At 41.2% G+C, this 15863-nt stretch overlaps 1 protein-coding gene across 1 annotated transcript in view; it reads right to left on the bottom strand.

The window, feature by feature from the left end:
* LOC310936620 (talin-2) overlaps nt 1-15863 on the bottom strand; it is a 111468-nt gene that overhangs the window by 66273 nt on the left and 29332 nt on the right. Inside the window, exon 2 of the mRNA XM_083900700.1 lies at nt 11269-11316. The gene's annotated coding sequence lies outside the window, so the exon portion shown is untranslated. The remainder of the gene's footprint in view (nt 1-11268; nt 11317-15863) is intronic.

Below are 15863 nucleotides of genomic sequence, written 5' to 3'. Positions count from 1 at the left end.
AGTTATTGGGCTCACAAAGAGACGAACAAACACAGACATAACATTAGCAAAGATAACAATATATAGTGTCTGCCCCAGAAAGAATCACACAACGCTTATTTTTGAATACTGTTATAAGGCTGGGAAGATCCATCATTCTGACATGCATGGACCAAGGGAGTTGAGCTGAAGGTCATCACACACACACACACGCACGCACACGCACACGCGCACACGCACACACACACACACACACAAATGTAATTAGTATCCAAATAAAGCGCAAAGAGGGAGTTAAAGGGATGGATGCTTAGATCTGAGGGTAGAGAACCAGGTGTTTTCTGGAGTATGGGAGAGACGACAAACACAGGTTGCTATTGTCAAATTTGTTGTCATGCATTGGAAATTTATGTAAAAAAGAGCATGAGAGCGTCAGCCCAGGATGTGAAGATGAAATTGATGATGTCAGACAGGCTTTAAAATGTGTGGTTATGGGAAAACAGGGAGAGCAGAGTTTAAAGGACTCATAACATGAGTCCTTTAAATCGAAAAAATATTATTATACCCCATTTCTCCAAGGTAACCTAGTTCCCTGGTGTCCTAGAAGTGTGTAGAACTCTGTGCTGCACTGTGCAGCCAAGACTTTTCGTGGACTTCCACTCTTCCGGATACTATTGCCCTCGCCTGTACTCTCACGTATTTTAGGGACAAAGTGGCGCTCCGAGAGACAACAATTACTAAAAAAAATTCAAAAATTGTTCATTTTATCGCTTGTACTTAGACTGAGGCAGATGAAAAAAAACATGAGAGAGTCATCTTTTTTCCACACTATGCCTACTCATAGGACCTCCAGAGACCCACATATGTATTAAAATTATTAAAAAGTAGATTTTGCATAATATGTCCATTATGCATAATAACACCATCAACATATGACATTGACTTTTAATGTGATACACAGGGGGGTGGGGGGGATTACTGTCTTCAAAACAAAACGCTATTTCGAATACTATAATACATAATGAAACAAGATGAAAGGTTTAAATTAGAAAAGTTCTTTTAGCAAATGATGTTGCTCTGGATCCAACTGTGACGCAGGCTTCCTGAATGCACATTGCACAAAGACTAATTTGTTCTGGGCAGATAATACACAGTACTACAAGGCCTTCATTTCGTACACCACTAAATAATAATAATAATAATAATTAGTCTGGGAAATGCACCACTTTGTCCATAGCATTCTGAATTGAATACGGTTTATTTAGGTTCAGACATAATTAAGACTTCTTGCTTCTTTAGGGCCAGGAGGAGGATGTACGTTGTCATAGTTGCAATAATAAACACACAAGTCCTGTTAATGAACAGCATCTCCAGCAGCAAAAAGTGGGAAAGGTCTAGGTTTACATAACTAAATAGAGAGTTTGGATAGAAGACAGAAAACACAACGCAGCGGTGAGATCAGGGTCTTGGTGTTGTTTGAGTTTCCTTACAAGAGAGAAGCAGAAGAGTTGGATGAGTTTGACAGAAGGAACTGATATATGATAACTTACACCTAACATTAGTCGGTTACATTCAAACCTTAGTCAAATGAGGTCACAATGCTAATTACCCCCATCAGCTCCACATGACTCTCTCCGTGTTCCTCAGTATAATGGTGTTTAGACCTCTTGTTGCCTGGCAACTTTCCTGCTCTGCAACCAGGAAGTGATTTGCTTTATGTCATGACAGACAAGAGGCAACAGCAAAATTACACAAGTAAAATGTGTGTGACTGAAAGCACACAAAGACACAAAGAAATAAGGTGCTAAAAAACAAAACACATATTTCAGCAGTTTGATGGGATGCATCTTGCCTCCACCCGTCCCAGCAGTACAGGTGTAACCACGAAAAACGCTGCCCCGCTGACACTTCCAGACGGAAACGGCACGCAACTTAAACAGTATTTTTCCTTTGCCGTTTTGGAAAAGTTACCCGTAAAGACGGAATCTCAAAGCGCTGTAGTACATATGACCCGACTGTAAGTTGCGCTGTAACGTTACACCAAAAACAGAGAAGAAGACACTGTACACGTTACAGAAATAATAACAGAATGAACCGAGCCTGGGGAAAGAAAGTCTGTTGGTTTAAAGGACTCACATTATACCCTATTTCTCCAAGTTAACCCAGTCCACTGGTGTCCTAATGAACATATCTGTGACATACTTTGGTCAAAATACCTTAAGGATGAAGTACCATAGCAGTTCAATCACCCTCAGCGTCACTGAGGCTCCGGCAGCTAACATCAGTTAGCATTTGGAAAAGCCATCATTTGCAGACTCTAGCCGGCACATTGCCGTCATAAATAACATGTATCCACTGGACACGTAAATCCTCTGAGGCTGAAAGTTTGTGTAGAACTCTGTGCTGCACTGGGCAGCTAAGAATAGAATACTTTGCGGACTTACGCTCTTACGGATACTATTGCCCTCGTCTGGACTCTCGCATTTTTTAGGGTTAGGTGTTCTTCTCTTCTGTACTTAGACCGAGGCAGACCACAAAAACATGAGTGAGTCATCTTTTTTCACACATTTGCCTACTCATTGGGCCTCCAGAATCCCAAATATAAGGATTAAAAGAATGAAGAAGTTGATTTTGCATAATATGTCTCCTTTATGTTTACGGTTCGTGCCCGTTTTCCAGCGACTTTCTGTCATAAACTTTACGAGAAGGAAGAGGCGGAGAGTCAGACACACACACACACAGCTGACTGTCACTGATCTGCTTTGTTAATTCAAGTAAAAATAGGTTTTCTTTTCACTTCATTTGATTCAACACATTTTTCAAATCTCTGAAGACAGGACGTGTTCTAGTGATGTCGAGCATCTTTTTACACTGACTTTAGTTACTTTTAATTGACAGTCGTTGGTAGAACTGTCAAACGGCCTCCAAAAACACAAAACAACAAATGACAGTGCAAGCGAGAGCTGGGAATATGACTTCATCGTTTTCCTAAAGTAGTGTCTTCGCTGTCTACATGGAAACGCAAGGCCAGCGTTTTGAGACTTTCCCACTCAGGTCCCCTAAAACACTGTCTTTGATGGACAAACACCTCTCCGGCAAAAAAAAGTGCATATTCACCTAAACCCGTTTCCGTGTGGACCACCCCTCAGTCAGGTCTGATAGTATTGCTTGACAGAGCCTGTTTTCAGATGTAGGACGCAACATGTATACATTACTCTACCTCGGTTTGGTCTTTTGTGAACAGAGCAAACAGAGATAACAGCAAAAATGCCACACTGAAGCTTTAAAACACACCATACTCTTGTTCGAGCCCAGATGCACAGATTCCCATCACTCTTCTCCAGTGTTTAACTTTACTCAGTCAATATTTCCTCAAGTGAACAACTTCCCCCCCAAAAATGCATATATTCCTGATTAATTACATAATGAATCAGTTGATTTACCAGTTAATTGCACATTGAGAAGAAGTGAAAACTGGCTTCTAAAATAACCTCATCTCCGGATCAACTGTTTTTATATCACCACTCTTGTCAAATCCATGCAAACCTAGGGTAAACAATCCCCTCCAGACTCGCTGCGTCAGTTCATCAGGCATAAATGGGACTGATCTAAAACACACAGTCTTAGTCACACATGAGTGAGCTGGCATAGTTCAAGGCGAGGTCATCATCGGCCAGGCCAGACAGACTGGCAGAGGCAAGCAGGAGGTTAAAAGCATGCACTTGTGACTCCAGAGCCACAAGAATCCACACATGCAGTGTGCGTGTGTGGAAATGAGTAATGTCACTGAACTTCTCTAAGTGCATTCGAGCCAGTCAGTGACATTCTACTCCGGTTCATGGTGAGGCTCACACAGTGCGTACAGGCTGCTCAGGTCGCATCCAATTAACGCTTTGCCTTTAAATAATTTCTCAGGCTGATTAATATTGAAAGTCTTTCAGAGAACTTCCAGAGAGAGTTAAAATGGAAAGACATAGAGTATTTCTATGTTGTTGTTTTTTTGTCATTACGGTAAAAAGTAATCTCCAACGTAACGGCAATAGAAATTAACATAATCCAAGTTTGTTGTTCCCCTGTAACACATATACACATATATACATACATATGTATGTATGCATGTATGTATATATGTACGTGTACATATACGTATATGCCCATGTACATATACATACATATGTACATATGTACATATCAAATCAAATCACTTTTGTCATTTTGCTGTACATACAACAGTAGTGCAACAAAAAGAGAGAGCGTTTCACAGTTTCTCAGGGATCTAAAGATTTAAATACACATTTACACCTAAGCAGCACCTATAGCACATATACACACACAGTACATACACAAATAGATGAAGTGCTGTATTATTGTCATATATCTGGGTTTTTTCTTCTCTCTTTTCTAAACTTATAATAAAAATTGTCATTAACTTGAAACAATAATTTTTAGTGACTCATCACCATCCATTGAGTTTCTAATAAAAAGTGCAAACATAAATATATAATACGTTTAATAAAATCAAAATTGTCTGATGCCAATCATTTGAAAATGGAAAAAAAAAAACACAAGCAGATTATTTGCGTAAGACAGAGAATGAAAGAGAGCGAGAAACAGAGCAAGAAACGTGTGTGTGTGAGAGAGAGACACTGACAAATAGTTGAGGTGAGCAGGTGATGCATTTGTCAGCAGCAGCAACACAGGTGTCGAGTTTCATGCAGCGAAGAGAAAGACAAACAGACCGACTCACACTCTCTCACTCCCTCTCTCCAGTTAACCACCAGGCTTATTGGTGATGCTTCATTCAAATGATGGTAGAGTCACATGCCAATTCATTTTTATTACCTTGTTGCCCATTTTTAAAATGTATTTAAGTACACCTAAGGAAAAACTGTCTTAAGTTAAGGCGACATTCCCAAGAATGGAACACAGAGAGGGAGACAGGTCTGGGATCAATTCATCCTCTGATCCAGAAGAAGGAACATGGATAAATCCACAATACAGGCCGGCTGTAAACACAGTTGTGGCGATGCTACATGAACACAGAACCCAAACTACCAATGTCTCACAGATATAACCTTTGACAAACACTTCAAAAAAGAAGAAGATGCAGGGATTGTACATCTATGAGCCATCACTCAGAGTTGTATCACAACCTTGAAAAGAACAGTAACTTTGTTTTCTGTAAAGGATATGGATTCAATCTTACATACAGGTTGTCATGGTTACAGAGGCTGGTTATGGCCTTACAAATATGTGATCCATTATTTTAAAAAAAACATGGAGGTGAGAATACTAGTAGCTTTGTAGGTTGATGTCGCTTCTGGTTGATGTGTTGCAATGCCAAGTTTTTTTTATTATTATTCAAATGGTTCAGCAAAGCCGCTACAGCTACATTCAATAAAGGTTCACTGAACTCTTTAACGGGTGGGTTTGTAGGGTGTAGTTGTAGCGAGTGAAGTGGAGCAGCTTCCACTGCTGAGTTTTCCTGCAATATTTTGTGTTGCAGAAGACAATACAGACAGCATGGTTCCGGGAGGTTCTCTCCCAGACATGCTCAGTTTCACACAATTGCACAGATTCTGTAACTGCACTCGTTCCATCAAAAGGACATTTTAAGAACACCAACTATCCATCAGTTGCACAAAAAGGCATCAGTCACCAAACCAGACCAGGGTGCCAGTTACTCACCATCATATTTGTGCTTTACTATATAAACCACCCTGTTCATGAGGTTACTTCTGTCAACAATAACCGTCAGAATGTTTTGGGGTCACCTGCACCAATAAAACATAAACACTCCTGAAGTTAACAGAGAAAATCACAACTTAAGGAATCAATAAAACTGAAAACTTACTTATAGTTCCCATGTTATACCCTATTTCTCCAAGTTAACCTAGTTCCCTGGTGTCCTAATGAACATGTCTGTGACATGCTTTGGTCAAAATACCAGGATGAAGCACCACAGCAGTTCAATCACCCTGCCAAAACAGCCCTGTTCACAACGATCTGTTTAGTCGTATCTCTTTAAAAAGTAAAACGAAACTTAAGGGACAGGAAATGACAAAATCAGCAACAGAGGCTACTTGGAGCTAACAGCAGTTAGCATTTGGAAAAGTGATCATTTGCAGGCTCTAGCAGGCACATTTCCATCATATATAACATGTATCCACTGGACAGATAAATCCTCTGAGGCTGAAAGTTTGTGTAGAACTCTGTGCGGCCAAGAATAGGACTTTTCGCGGACTTCCGGTTTTCAGATACTCGCCAGCACTCTCTCGTGTTTTACGGACAAAGCAGAGCTCCGCGAGACAACAATTCCAAGAATTTAGCTCATTGTGGCGTCCCAGTGAGTGCGGACGTCAACATTGCATGTTTTATCTCCTGTACGTAGACTGAGGAGGACCACAAAAACATGAATGAGTCATCTTTGTTGGCGACTGGTAGGGCCTCCAGATTCCCAAATATAAGTATTAGACATTTTAATAAAAATGATTTTGCATGATATGGGACCTTTAAGATCCACATATTCAATCTTATTTGGTCTGTTATTAACAATGAAGGTGGTCCGGCTCAAGGGACAGTTCTGGTTGACTCAAAAAGGTAATTCCCTTACCTTCTAAAGCAATCTTTTATATGGTTTGGATTCATTATAATGGCTATTTAGTAAGGAACAGTGAGCATGATGTTATTAATTGGTGGCGCTGTCGTTGGATTGCTCTATGTATCATCATGGTGAAGCATGACAGCAGGGCCAGAGGGAAACCACAGAAATGAATAACCACAGATCATATTTCAAAAGGCCCTTAAGTCCGTCATTAAGAGCAAATGTGTGAGTGCAATCTTGAGCCACTTCACTGAGGAAAATATCAAGCATCGCCCGGTTTTATTCAATCCTGAGAAAACACATAATAAAGACGTGTCATATGAGAATCGAAAAAGAAAAATCCAGCCACAGTGATTTGAATACCAAGCAGACCAGTGGGTGTCTGGACACCAAGTCCTGTTCTATTTGGCAGTGAGGAAGGCATTGCCCTCCCCTCCCCTCCATGATGGCACAGCCACACCGCCTGGAAAAACAGGTGATTCACAAACTGTGCCAGCCAGCTGCTGCGGTTAATGCAAGTCAGTGCTCACCAGTGGAAAGAATGCAGTGAAAGCATGAAATATTTAGGATGAAATGTTTTCGGGCAGTTCCATTCTCAGCATTTTCCAAGCTTAAAAAGATACACATATCTTGTGTGTGTGTATATCGGAGCCTCACTTCTCCTGGTATCAGTGACATCACTCAGCTGTGAATACCTGATTGGATTGGCCCAAGTTCCCACTTTCTATAAGCTTGAGATAAGATGACTGCAGATGTTGGTGGTACGTTCCAAAAATACCAGAGGCAGCAGTCTTTTGGGATTTATTATGCAAAGCTATGCAAAAATAAATGAGCCACGCCATTATCTTCCACTTAAATCAGGTGTTTCAAGCTTATTGGTGTGTAGCACTATCACACCAAGCAGTCATGATTTTAATATTGGATCCTGGATATTATAGATAGACCGATATGGTTTTTTCAGGGCCGATACCGATTATTAGTAGTCAAGGAGGCCGATAACTGATATTTGGAGCCGATATTCATTTGCAGTAAAAGAGAAATATATTGGCGTCAAAATGTTGAATAGACAATAGACAAAAAGTGCAGGAAGCTCCCAGACTCCGCAGCATGTCTTATAACGTTAACTGAAATTTTAAATAAATAAATGAATCTCTTATTGGTCGTCGGATTAAAAAAAAAAGTGCATCAAAATGCAGAATATCGGCGCCGATAATCGGCCCGGCTGATAATCGGTCTATCTCTACTGGATAATCCCTCAAAGAAAAGTGTCAAACAAGTACATTTTGGCTCCACTTAAAGAATGACAAACATGTCTTAGTGTGACATCATCGTTACATTGCTACAGCACAGCTAATTTTATTCCAGGAAAAGCACAAACGGCACAAACCACATCCTCTTCAAGTCCAGGAACAGCTAACACGAACAGCCGAGTAACAGAGCTGTAGTCGTCTTTAGCTCTGCTGGGCCTTTACTTTACTACATTGTAGTACAATCGCTGCCGATTACACAACGCTGACTCAGCGTTTCCACAACATCTGGTCAGAAACAGATGTGACGCAGCCTTTTACAGTCACCAGAGTGATTAAAAAGCCTGTGTAAACCACAATCTGTTCAATGCAGAGGTGCAGATGCAGTGAGCTACGCTGAATGTTCCAAACATACCAGTGATTCAGAGGCACAGAATTCCTTTTATATTGAGCTCAAACTGCAACCGAGGATATTTAAAGTTTGCTTTATAAAGCATAAAGCTGTTGTTTTGATGATTAAATAATTGTGTAACGATCCATGACACTGAGCAGTCGCTGAGTGGGATTGACACTGGCACACATCCAAAGTCATAAACTCTCCGTGAGGAAGGTCTTAACCTAAGAGCGGGACTGGAGATCGACCTCTTTACCCGCCTTTATTAATTTCCTCTCTTCAATAAAACAACTGCCAAATCCCACTTGAAGGTGAATTCAATGTATTGATCTTGTTTTACACGTTCAGAGTTAACCGACATGCCCAATAAAAATCCCAATAAAAAACAAACTACTCGGGGATAAACTCAGCGGAAATGTTGGGGATTTAAAAATAACAGCTAATAGAAATTATAAATATATGAGGCTCATAAGGAGCTGGAGCCAATCCAAGCTGATGTATAAGGCAAACGATAGGATGCAGTTGGACTAGGACCAACAACCATTCAATCCAACACCTGTCCAATTAGCTTCTGCATGATTTTGGACTGTGAGAGGAAACTGGAGAAGACCTGCGAGGCAACAGTGCTCGCCATTACTCCGCCACGTAGCCCGTTCTAAGATGGAAGCAGGATACACATAATGGTACGGTCCAGCTTGTGCACTGCAGCTTTAACCAGAGCCATACTAAATGAACTTGCAAGTCCTTGCAAATAGACGTATTTAAATGAGACTGAAAATAAAGCCAAGCACAAACAAGGCAATCAGAGGTGGCAGACATCACCCCATTCACGCAACAAGCCTCTGGCGGCCTCTGTTGGTCATATTGGCAAGTGCGGAAGCACAAACAAACAGACAGACAGACATACAGACAGAGCCACTTAAAACAATACTTCACTCCCAGTCTGTGGAGTGAAGCTGACTGAGGCCCGGATAAAACGGACAAATAAAGCAGCAAAGAAGTTGAAAACGTAAACAGTAACGAGTTAAGATTGAGGTAGAATATTTTCAGTACTTAGTTTGTTGTTGTACAGAAACACCATGAGTTATGCGTTTTCCACTGGCAGCTGAAACTACACTATATTCCAGCCCATTAAACCAAGAGCACAGCACTTTTTTTTTTTTTTAACCTGCAGTCTAACTGCATACTTCATAAGCTTTAGACTCGAGATCTGGCTGTTCACTGAAGCCTGGAGTGAGACAAGTAAATACATTAATAGTTGGGGAAAAGTACAACACATAGCAAATGTATCTGTGTGGTGTGCAGCGTGGTATATCAGTTAACGTTAACCGTCAATGGAGAGACGCAGGTCGTAATAGTCCACCTAATAGTTTTGGTGCGATTGGGGACTCGGTTCAACATTCAGCCGGTCCGAGTTTGCTTTCTCACTATTTCCACTTTAATGAAACTTGAATAATGTATTCCTCTCCTCGCCTGAGACGGCGCTGCATCAAGAATTATTGAAGAAGACGAGACAAAAAAATGAACAAGAAAAAACATAATGCAGGGCAACTTCTGTTTCCCTCACATAAGAGCAAAACATGGAGCTGCATCAAATCCAATCAGTCTTTGGTTTTTAATTTTTTTTTATGCGAACATACGACACATATATGCTGCAACAATGGGCTAAGCTATTCCTCCCAGCAATCGGAGTAAACCCTAACCCTAACCCTACAAGTGCATACGTTTTGGTTGTGTTTACCCACAATGCCATGCGTTGTTGTCCGCCTCCTGTATTTAATTTGCTTCAAGCGGACTGGATTTTGGTTCACACCTCCCCAAACGAACTGGACTTTCCGAGCAAATAAACTAGGGTTACTAGGATTAAGAATGCACCCTTAAAGGTCCCATATAATGGTCCTATCTCACTTATATGTGAGTTTTGGAGGTCAACTTAAAAATATTCGCTTGTTATTATGGTCAAAAACCTCATAGATCCTGCAAATGAGCCTCTCAACTTCTCCAGTCAGTTCTGGCTCTTGCAGCAATCCTGTTTTCTGTCTTGTGATTGGTCAGCTACTGAGAGCATTCCTATTGGTCGAACCGGCAGCACGTCAGAAATGGCCCGCCCCCTCCCAGAGGACTCTATTGATGCATTCTGCCCAACAGCAACGTTAATTGGAGCTTTTCAATTTATGTGACCTCACCAATAAGACTCCTGTTGACGTATGCGACTGAAAATTCACAGCTGTCACCTGCAATCCCACTGGTGTCCACTAGTATGCCCGTACTCGTCTAATTTCCTCTAAATAGGAACATCTGAAACTAGAGATTGAGACCATGAGCTGCTCAAAAAAAATGTTTACTGACATTATAAATAATTTACCCACAGGCCTCCACTTAAATGGACATTTTTCATCCTGCAGTCGCCCCCATTCGCTAGTCAATATATTCTTATTTCCTGGTTGGCTTTGGTAGGAAACAGGAAGACTAGGCCATTGTTTTTTAATATATATATATATATATATATATATATATATATATATATATATATATATATAGATAGAGGTAGAGATAATAATGCTGCTGCTGTAATTAAGAGAAGAGCTGCAGCATGAAATCTACGTCGAAGAAAGCTTCCTGGGATTAATTCTCTGCTTGCAGGCGTCTCCCTGGCAGCTGCAAAGCCGCTCCTTATAATGACAAACATGCCGCACGCATGACACAACGTACAATTAAGACACTGTACGTCTGTGCCTGTACAGGCTCGATACAGTCAGTGTAAAAGAATAATAACACGATGTATGCAGATGTCAGTGACGTAGAAAAAGAATTTCAAAGTGAATCTGTGTGTCGCGACACAAACTTCAACATCTTCACAGTCAAGTTTGTGCGATGACTCAAAAAGTGTGATTTCATATTTTCGGCGTGTGCTGCTGCACACCATCTGTAGCGATGAAGGTGCAAACATGAAAGTGTCTCAATTTTTTTCCCAGGGAGAGAGACCTGCAATGAAACTCCCATTTTCCATCCAGTGCAGTGTTTAAGTGTCATTAGTGTCTTACCTTATTGCTGAGAGAAATGCAGCCTTTGACGTCTGCTGGTCTTCACAGCTGAAAGAAAAAAAGAAAAGATTTTAAAAGAACTGAATATGAAAACATTGAATTCCCTCTTAATTAAATAGCATAGTTTATGTGGAGGGTGTACTCGTGTGAGGGGCACAAAATATGCTCAGCACCATATTTTTAGGTATGTGCGATTGGCTATGGAGGAAGAAATTAAGCCATGCAAAATAGCTATTAGCTTGTTGTGGAGAGAAGACACTTGCGGCTTATTAAGTGGGTGAATGCAAATTTTGAAAGGCACCTTTATCAAACACGGCAAAAGGGTGTTACAGTTTAATTCCAACCTGGTGCTAAAATAAAGCGCTGTGAAAACAGTTCTGAGCCCGTATCACACAGGAGCGCACCACTAAAAATTAAAATAATGTTCATCTAAGCAGACATATTCATTATTTAATTGTGGTTTATCACACTGTGACTGCACTAATCAATAATTCAACACATAATACATGGATAACGTGTCACATGTGCACAGAATAGTACTGGTATTGATTCATGAAATACACAACACCTGCAAGTAATATTAGTACTGTGTGTAAAATGGGACATAATTGGTGATAAAATCATAAAACGTGACATAATTAACACGTTTCCCGATGCCATGTGCTTGATCACTGCCTGATCAAGTGTCTTAAGATAACGTGAGGTTTGAATTGATGCTATACAAATAAAATAGATTTGATTTTGTCTGGTCTTTGCCACCTAAAAAGGTTGTCTCTAAAACCATGTGTACATTCTAATGAATAAAACAATAACAACTAGAAAAGCACTCAGAGAGTGCAGACCTCCGCCAAGGCAGCTCAGTCCCCCACAAAATAGCAACAAAAATAGTGATAGTATCTACGGATCACGTCCAGAATTGAATCACTTGTTCCTGGTCCCATTGCAGACATTTCAGCCAAATCTGTTAGTGACTTTTCGAGTTATGTTGGTCACTACCAGACAGACAAACAAACAAACTCTGGCGAAAACATATACCTCCTTGGCTGAGGTCAATAAAATAAAATCAGCCACATCTATAACAAAAAAATATCATGTGGCACATGTGGTAAAGCACAGCACGGTTTTTTGTCAGGTTGCCACATTTACGGCTTCCAAATATTCTGAAACGGAATAATTATTTGGAGGACAAATAGAATATTTCACAACAAAGTGGTGCAGGTTGTACGATTGTCCAGGCCGTACTCGTTCAGCCAGATTTAATGACGCACGCCGCTGCCGCTCTGCTGACAAGCCGGAGACTGATAGGAGACAAGTGTGAAACACACTCAATGTGTGGATCATCGGAGGGAGGAGGCGTCACACTGCAGGAACTCCCCATCATGCAGGTCCTCTGCCCGCTGGGAGATTTCAACCCCCTTCACCCACAGAGCAGTCTCACAAACACACTCAATAATAATGTGCTCCAAGTAAGGCTGAAAGTTTAAGAGATTGCAATTTTTCTGACCGATATTTTGACCTCAATTTCATGAAGTGAAGCTTTGATTCGGTATTCAGTGTGTGGATGTAAAACAGGGCCACAAGGGTTTGAGCCCCGGTTGGAACAAGGGCCTTTCTGCATGGAGTTTGCATGTTCTCCCCGTGGGTTTTCTCCAGGTTCTCCGGATTGGGGGATTAGGTAAATTGGACACTCTAAATTGACCGTAGGTGTGAGAGTGTATGGTTGAATGGTTGTTTGTCTCTATATGTGGCCCTGTGATGGACTGGTGATCTGTCCAGGGTGAACCCCGCCTATCGCCTTATGTGAGCTAAGATGGGCACAGCACCCCGAAATCGGTTGAAATTGGATGGAAGGATGTAAAACAAAATGGTAAAGCATCACCATGCAACCCCATTCAAATATTAACTACTCTATATTTTAATGCAAGGGTGGAAATAGATAACAGATTTATATTAATGCATGCAGAAAATAAACTGTCAATCAAGAGTAGAAGAGAATGAAAGTGCAGCCATAGTTTTGTGCTTTGTTTCACTGCGGCAGAGGAGAGCGCAAAGAACTCAAAACAATGTAACAATAGAGGGTTGAATCCAAACTGCTGCATTCTGATTAGAGAAAAATAGCGGCCAGAGCCACTAAAAGATGCTGGAACGATCTCTATCTGGCTTCTGATTACCTGCTTACTCATCCGACTCCCCCACGAGCTCAGATTCACTTCAGCTCAGGCAGCCAACAGCGACAACCTGTCCCCCGAGCCTCGCTGACACTGGCAGGTAGCAAGAAAAGGTTTTAGGTTTCTTACTGGGAGGCACTATTCAGATTCCACTAAGGAGGTCAGAAATGTTAGACTCCCCTTATATACCATTATGTCACTCGAGTGCAGCAATGATTCTAGTCTACACTCTTAGAAATAAAAGTGCTAAGTAGAACCATATAAGGTTCTTCGGCTTGTCCTCATAGGAGAACCCTTTTTCTACCTGGAACCCTTTTTGGAGGGTTCTACCAAGAACCCGATAAGAGTGTGGAAGCAGCATTGCATGTCCTTGTGTGCAGAGGTGTTTACAGATGGATAATTTAATTAACTGGCAAAATGTGAATACACCACTCTTTGTCTTCGGATAGATTCGTAGTCATTGGCCCAAACACCATTTTGTGTAGCCATTGAACAGGCGGAGCTCACCCAAGAAACACATTTATGTTTTTACAACTTGACGGTGGTGGAAACGTTGGCGTATCAATAAAAAGGTATCGATGAATTAATGCCACTAGGGATGGGAATTGGTATCCTTTCAGTATCGGTATCTGTAGATAAAAATGTAAAATCCGAAAAAATCCAGATATCCTATGCTTCACAATGAACAGACTGTAAAAATGGAAATAAAAAAGTCACGTTTGGGGCTCTTCTTTTTTGGGAGAAAAATATTTGTTACAGAATGATGTCTTTGAAACGAGTCAGCTTCATAGTTCAGAAATGGTCCAAAATAGTGCTGGGCACGCTAATGCGATAGCGGTGGTTAACAGCGTCAACGTTAACGCACGTTAACGCACGTTAACGCATGGCGCATTTCCATGACGACTGACCGGAAAAAGACGAGCGTGACGTCATGTTTACGAGACTCCTGATTTGTTAAAATGTGTCTTTAAAGTAACGCAGTTTTTTTCATGGCGTGAAACCAGTTACCAGGTAGCTCCATTAGCTGCGTTAGCTCCTATGGCACCGTTAGCATGCCTACAGTGGAACTGGAGCGGTCTGTTTATTAAACAAAAAGAGCAGCGCTACAAAATAACCAGCGTACCTGTGTACTGCGTATGTGTGCCTCTGTTTTTAAAGTTTAGCGTTACTTACTGACTAATTTTAACAATCTGGAGTCACGTAAACATGACGTCACTTGTGTCTTTTTCCTGTCAGTCGTCAAGGAAACGTTGCGTTGCTGTTAATAATAAATATTTGTGTTTACAAGAGTTGAACAGGTGTACCTCTATAAAGTGGCTGGTGAATGTATATTGAAAAAACTGGAACTATTCCTTTAAGAGGAGTAAGTTTACACAAGTATTTTCTCCAATCTCTTCAGGAAAGGAAGCAGATGGGAGTGAGTAATGCTTCCCATTGTTATAATGAGTCTCTAAAGCCTCTTAGAGGCTCATTTTCGTTTAATAAACAGACCGCTCCAGTTCGACTGTAGCCACGCTAACGGCGCTAAAGGAGCTAATGCAGCTAACGGAGCTAACTGGTAAACACTGCCTGGACTCCGGTGTCGCTGCACGAAAACATGAGGTCACGCGTGTCTTTTTCCGGTCAGTCGTCATGGAAACGCGTAGTGCGTTAACCTACTGCCCAGCACTAGTCTAAAATAACTGTTACGGACTAATATCGGTAGATATGAGCTTGTGACATCGGTATCGGACACAAAAAAGGGGTCACGAAAATCGTATGAATGAAAACTTCCCTTTTACCTCCGCAAAAAAGAAGTTATGTGTAGGTTGATGAGAAAACACCAAAAAAAAGTGTCACTATTACTACAATACTGAACTAAAGCGGCAATGATATACGAACACATGAGCAGCTGTTGGTGCTACTAATTCACGGCAACAAGCCGCACCCTGTCGTCCTTCCGTGTTGACATGAAGCCGAGACACAGTAGCACTTGAAATAACGTAACAGTGGGGTTGCACCGAGTCTTTTCCCCTCAGGGGCAAACAAATGTGAGAACCCAAATTACACAAAACCCCATTGAAAAAGAGAGAAACCTTATCTGATACAACTTAAGGGACAAATGCATTCCTGTAATTCTTCCGTCTGTGCCCGAGGCCACCGCTCTGAGCAAAGTTCCTCGGGGTGAAAACAGCGAGACGCACCAGTCGACGAGAAGAATATGAGCATTTAATTTTCTTAAATTTGCCAAAGCAACAAAAAGAGTAAATAGGGCTGGTTCCCTCTCAGAGGTGGTCACACAAGGGGCAACATCGCCACTGGTGATCTTTAGAAACACAATATGCCAATGGAGACTCCATTGTTCATCCATGCTGCAGTTTCATTAATCACACAATGCAGAGTGGGACAGGTCAGACAATGTGGTGCCTGGGAAACACCTAAGTCCAG

This window comes from Microchirus variegatus, assembly GCF_963457635.1.
Source record: "Microchirus variegatus genome assembly, chromosome: 14".
NCBI classification, from domain to species: domain Eukaryota; kingdom Metazoa; phylum Chordata; class Actinopteri; order Pleuronectiformes; family Soleidae; genus Microchirus; species Microchirus variegatus.
This window is presented reverse-complemented; position numbering and strand designations above follow the sequence as displayed.